Source organism: Oncorhynchus nerka, unplaced genomic scaffold, assembly GCF_034236695.1.
Source record: "Oncorhynchus nerka isolate Pitt River unplaced genomic scaffold, Oner_Uvic_2.0 unplaced_scaffold_1620, whole genome shotgun sequence".
Classification (NCBI taxonomy): Eukaryota; Metazoa; Chordata; class Actinopteri; order Salmoniformes; family Salmonidae; genus Oncorhynchus; species Oncorhynchus nerka.
Window position 1 is genome coordinate 70,001 of NW_027039696.1, and position 6,846 is coordinate 76,846.

Consider the following 6,846-nt stretch of genomic DNA (forward strand, 5'->3'; position numbering starts at 1 on the left):
GCTAGAGGGACTCTGGGGTGTTTGTTAGGGGGGCCTCTGGGAGGTTTGTTAAAGGGACCTCTGGGAGGTGTGTGACATAGTACTTGTGATCGAGCTCAGGGTTGTTTCCACAACATGATCCTTGAGGCTTATTACTGACTGAGGGTTTATATCATAATTTATCTGCTATGCGTTATCACAGCAATTCATGTAATTTCATGAGAATGCATCATACACAACAGCTGTGCTCACTAATATGGCAGATGTGCTGTTGGAGCCCTTGAGATGTTCAGTTCTCAATAAAGTTATTGGAATTTGAACTTGTAGTGTTGCTCCTTCTATTGTATGTATAGCTGACTGTTCCAGATATCACTGTGAACAACATTGTTCTTTTGTTTATGTATTTTAACTGTTGGTCTGTCACCTGTTGGTCTGTCACCTGTTGGTCTGTCACCTGTTGGTCTGTCACCTGTTGGTGTGGAAAGTCATATAGAGAAACGCTTCAATAAAGAGGATAATTCCTGAAATTGCACTCAGTAGTTTTGCTTCAGTCAGACCTCCCTGGACGAATCATCTCCTCCTTACGCTCCATCTCCCACCCACCACTTGAGGAATCATAATCATCAGGAACACGGTTTAATTATAACTGAAAAAAGTGTAAACATCACTTTCTTTTATCCCCTTATACGTACATCTGGAATGAAGACAATGTGTTAAAGCCCCGTCAATCTGACCGACACATCAAAGGCTGCATTGAGGGGCTTACTGCTACTCAGGGCAATGGAATGCTGTTGCTAAGCATCAGTCCACAACCTTTTAGACCCCTGAAGGACTGTTCTCTTTCTGAGGGAGGGGTAAGCAGGGGGTAAGTGGGGGAGTGGGCCTGAGGAGGGGAGAGGTAAGGATGTAGGGGGTAACAATGGGGCATGGGCTCCACGGTGACAGGAGAGAGACTGAAGCAGCTGTTAGGGAACTCCAGAAACTTCTGTTTAAAATAAAGACATTTTACATTTAACATTTAAGTCATTTAGCAGACGCTCTTATCCAGAGCGACTTACAAATTGGTGCATTCACCTTATGACCTCCAGTGGAACAGTAGTGCATCTAAATCTTTTCAGGGGAGGGGGTGAGAGGGATTACTTTATCCTATCCTAGGTATTCCTTAAAGAGGTGGGGTTTCAGGTGTCTCCGGAAGGTGGTGATTGACTCCGCTGTCCTGGCGTCGTGAGGAGTTTGTTCCACCATTGGGGGCCAGAGCAGCGAACAGTTTTGACTGGGCTGAGCGGGAACTGTACTTCCTCAGTGGTAGGGAGGCGAGCAGGCCAGAGGTGGATGAACGCAGTGCCCTTGTTTGGAGTGTAGGGCCTGATCAGAGCCTGGAGGTACTGAGGTGCCGTTCCCTCACAGCTCCGTAGGCAAGCACCATGGTCTTGTAGCGGATGCGAGCTTCAACTGGAAGCCAGTGGAGGAGCGGAGGAGCGGTGACGTGAGAGAACTTGGGAAGGTTGAACACCAGACGGGCTGCGGCGTTCTGGATGAGTTGTAGGTTTTTAATGGCACAGGCAGGGAGCCCAGCCAACAGCGAGTTGCAGTAATCCAGACGGGGAGATGACAAGTGCCTGGATTAGGACCTGCGCCGCTTCCTGTGTGAGGCAGGGTCGTACTCTGCGGATGTTGTAGAGCATGAACCTACAGGAACGGGCCACCGCCTTGATGTTAGTTGAGAACGACAGGGTGTTGTCCAGGATCACGCCAAGGTTCTTAGCGCTCTGGGAGGAGGACACAATGGAGTTGTCAACCGTGATGGCGAGATCATGGAACGGGCAGTCCTTCCCGGGAGGAAGAGCAGCTCCGTCTTGCCGAGGTTCAGCTTGAGGTGGTGATCCGTCATCCACACGGATATGTCTGCCAGACATGCAGAGATGCGATTCGCCACCTGGTCATCAGAAGGGGGAAAGGAGAAGATTAATTGTGTCGTCTGCATAGCAATGATAGGAGAGACCATGTGAGGTTATGACAGAGCCAAGTGACTTGGTGTATAGCGAGAATAGGAGAGGGCCTAGAACAGAGCCCTGGGGACACCAGTGGTGAGAGCACGTGGTGTGGAGACGGATTCTCGCCACGCCACCTGGTAGGAGCGACCTGTCAGGTAGGACGCAATCCAAGCGTGGGCCGCGCCGGAGATGCCCAACTCGGAGAGGGTGGAGAGGAGGATCTGATGGTTCACAGTATCGAAGGCAGCCGATAGGTCTAGAAGGATGAGAGCAGAGGAGAGAGTTAGCTTTAGCAGTGCGGAGCGCCTCCGTGATACAGAGAAGAGCAGTCTCAGTTGAATGACTAGTCTTGAAACCTGACTGATTTGGATCAAGAAGGTCATTCTGAGAGAGATAGCGGGAGAGCTGGCCAAGGACGGCACGTTCAAGAGTTTTGGAGAGAAAGAAAGAAGGGATACTGGTCTGTAGTTGTTGACATCGGAGGGATCGAGTGTAGGTTTTTTCAGAAGGGGTGCAACTCTCGCTCTCTTGAAGACGGAAGGGACGTAGCCAGCGGTCAGGGATGAGTTGATGAGCGGGTGAGGTAGGGAGAGGTCTCCGGAAATGGTCTGGAGAAGAGAGGGAGGGGATAGGGTCAGCGGGCAGGTTGTAGAGGCTGACCGGCCGTCACAAGACGCGAGATTTCATCTGGAGAGAGAGGGAGAAAGAGGTCAGAGCACAGGGTAGGGCAGTGTGAGCAGAACCAGCGGTGTCGTTTGACTTAGCAAACGAGGATCGGATGTCGTCGACCTTCTTTTCAAAAATGGTTGACGAAGTCATCTGCAGAGAGGGAGGAGGGGGGAGGGGGAGGAGGATTCAGGAGGGAGGAGAGAAGGTTGCAAAGAGCTTCCTAGGGTTAGAGGCAGATGCTTGGAATTTAGAGTGGTAGAAAGTGGCTTTAGCAGCAGAGAGAGAAGAGGAAAATGTAGAGAGGAGGGAGTGAAAGGATGTCAGGTCCGCAGGGAGGCGAGTTTTCCTCCATTTCCGCTCGGCTGCCCGGAGCTGTTCTGTGAGCTCGCATATGAGTCGTCGAGCCACGGAGCGGGAGGGAGGACCGAGCCGGCCTGGAGGATAGGGGACATAGAGAGTCAAAGGATGCAGAAAGGGAGGAGAGGAGGGTTGAGGAGGCAGAATCAGGAGATAGGTTGGAGAAGGTTTGAGCAGAGGGAAGAGATGATAGGATGGAAGAGGAGAGAGTAGCGGGGGAGAGAGCGAAGGTTGGGACGGCGCGATACCATCCGAGTAGGGGCAGTGTGGGAAGTGTTGGATGAGAGCGAGAGGGAAAAGGATACAAGGTAGTGGTCGGAGACTTGGAGGGGAGTTGCAACGAGGTTAGTGGAAGAACAGCATCTAGTAAAGATGAGGTCGAGCGTATTTCCTGCCTTGTGAGTAGGGGGAAGGTGAGAGGGTGAGGTCAAAAGAGGAGAGGAGTGGAAAGAAGGAGGCAGAGAGGAATGAGTCAAAGGTAGGCGTGGGAGGTTAAAGTCGCCCAGAACTGTGAGAGGTGAGCCGTCCTCAGGAAAGGAGCTTATCAAGGCATCAAGCTCATTGATGAACTCTCGAGGGAACCTGGAGGGCGATAAATGATAAGGATGTTAAGCTTGAAAGGGCTGGTAACTGTGACAGCATGGAATTCAAAGGAGGCGATAGACAGATGGGGTAAGGAGAAAGAGAATGACCACTTGGGAGAGATGAGGATCCCGGTGCCACCACCCGCTGACCAGAAGCTCTCGGGGTGTGCGAGAACACGTGGGCAGACGAAGAGAGAGCAGTAGGAGTAGCAGTGTTGTCTGTGGTGATCCATGTTTCCGTCAGTGCCAAGAAGTCGAGGGACTGGAGGGAGACATAGGCGGAGATGAACTCTGCCTTGTTGGCCGCAGATCGGCAGTTCCAGAGGCTACCGGAGACCTGGAACTCCACGTGGGGTCGTGCGCGCTGGGACCACCAGATTAGGGTGGCCGCGGCCACGCGGTGTGGAGCGTTTGTATGGTCTGTGCAGAGAGGAGAGAACAGGGATAGACAGACACATAGTTGACAGGCTACACAAGAGGCTACGCTAATGCAAAGGAGATTGGAATGACAAGTGGACTACACGTCACGAGTGTTCAGAGAGTTAAGCTTACGTAGCAAGAATCTTATTGACTAAAATGATTAAAATGATACAGTACTGCTGAAGTAGGCTAGCTGGCAGAGGCTGCGTTGTTGACTAAGTAGGCTAGTTGGCATTGGCTGGGTTGTTGACACTACACTAATCAAGTCGTTCCGTTGAGTGTAATAGTTTCTACTGTGCTGCTATTCGGGGCTAGCTGGCTAGCTAGCAGTGTTGATTACGTTACGTTGCGTTAAAAGAACGACAATAGCTGGCTGGCTAACCTAGGAAATCGCTCTAGACTACACAATTATATTTGATACAAAGACGGCTAGCTGGCTAGCGTTGGCTAGCTGTCTACGATCAAACAAATCAAGCCGTTGTACTAAAGAAAACTAAAATACAGTTTTAGTTGACCTGCTTCTTTACTGCTTTCGTGTCCAAGCGACAAATACTTACTCTATGTCTAGATGGTGATCATGTGAAACATCACGTTGATGACGCCCAGGAGAGACCTGTTTTCAGCAGTTTGTTAGTACCTGAATATAGGCACTCAATATTTCCAAATCCTTTGTCTTTAGTCATTACTAAGACACTATTTTGTAATCTGTGATCTCCATCTGCCCTTTTAAAGGAGACATGCTAAGTGACTAATTAAGTCAAGTTATACTGCGTAACAGCTATGAGTCAGTATTAAGCCGCCACCTTCCTGTGAATAAATTCAATACCCTCCCATCCTCAGTCTTCCCCTGGTGCGGTGCTAAATCACTGGAGCTGTTCAGGAGTGCTAGGCTAACTGCTGGTGCTATTCAGGAGTGCTAGGCTAACTGCTGGTGCTGTTCAGGAGTGCTAGGCTAACTGCTGGTGCTGTTCAGGAGTGCTAGGCTAACTGCTGGTGCTGTTCAGGAGTGCTCGGCTAAATCACTGGTGCTGTTCAGGAGTGCTAGGCTAACTGCTGGTGCTGTTCAGGAGTGCTAGGCTAACTGCTGGTGCTGTTCAGGAGTGCTAGGCTAACTGCTGGTGCTGTTCAGGAGTGCTAGGCTAACTGCTGGTGCTGTTCAGGAGTGCTAGGCTAACTGCTGGTGCTGTTCAGGAGTGCTCGGCTAACTGCTGGTGCTGTTCAGGAGTGCTAGGCTAACTGCTGGAGCTGTTCAGGAGTGCTAGGGTAACTACTGGAGCTGTTCAGGAGTGCTAGGCTAACTGCTGGAGCTGTTCAGGAGTGTTAGGCTAACTGCTGGTGCTGTTCAGGAGTGCTAGGCTAACTGCTGGAGCTGTTGCAGTGTGCTTCTGTTTGACTTTGGAGTAGCTAGGAAACCAGACAGGTTATAATTCTGTCTATCAACCTGATGCATTATTTCACTGGCTCTGGTTTCCTGTTTGCTATGAGATACAGGAAGTGACACGTTGGAATTTCAGTTGGTTTCAAAACGTTCTAGAGGACAAATGTTTTCAGATATCATGTAAAGAACCTACTGTTGCATCACATCAGTCCATGATTTGACATGTTAGCCTACATTTTTAGCAAGGATGAGAGCCCTGCTCTGTCATTGTAAATGACTGATGCTTAAGAATGTATGAAGAAATATGACTGAGCCTTCTGATTGTTTGATTAAACATGTCTCTCTCGCTCTTTCTCTCTCTCGCTCTCTCCTCTCGTTCTCTTTCTCTCTCTCTCGTTCTCTTTTCGTTCTCGTGCTCTCTCTCGTTCTCTTTCCCTCTCTCTCGTTCTCTTTCCCTCTCTCTCGTTCTCTTTCTCGTTCTTGTTTCTCTCTCTCGTTCTCTTTCCCTCTCTCTCGTTCTCTTTCCCTCTCTCGTTCTCTTTTCTCTCTCTCGTTCTCTTTCCCTCTCTCTCGTTCTCTTTCTCTCTCTCTTCGTTCTCTTTCTCTCATTCTCTCTCTCTCTCTGACCAAGGACCGTAGGGAAGTCCATGAGTCCATGTTACGTCCACAATGATTGGAATAAAAACATTTATCAAAAGAAAAGCTAAGACGAAAACAAATATGAATAGAAATATTTCAAATATTTAATTCAGTCTCGCTCACTAAAAGTACTAAAACGCAGCGTGGTTATTTTTGCTACATCTTTAATAAAGATGACAATAGAACAATATACAAAAACAGAAACGTGAAAAACCAAGTAAACAGCCCTATCTGGTGTAACAAACACAAAGACAGGAACAATCACCCACAAAACCCAATACAAAACAGGCTACCTAAATATGGCTCCCAATCAGAGACAATGACTAACACCTGCCTCTGATTGAGAACCATATCAGGCCCAAACACAGAAACAGACAAACTAGACATCCAACATAGAATGCCAACTCAGATCACACCCTGACCAAACAAAACATAGAAACATACAAAGCAAACTATGGTCAGCGTGTGACACTGGATCACATTTCAGAAGGATCCTTGTGTGTATACTCCTTCATGGTAACAGAAGCATAATGACAGACTTCTAAGTACATTTTATACTATTATATTTCAGTGGAAGGAGGCCATTTTTCAATGTCCTGCTCAATCAACTTCAACGGGAATAATTAGGAAAAAATGCTACATTTTAAATTATTATCTTATGTATGGTCTGTTATGTTAAATGCTGCACTTCTTTTTTTTTTATGAGAATATTGACTATGTTCTGTACGTCCTCAAAGTCATTGTCCACCCTGTTGCATTGTGGTTACTAGCACTTTAGGAAAATATATATATTTTATACAATGACATCACAAACAGGAAATTATTT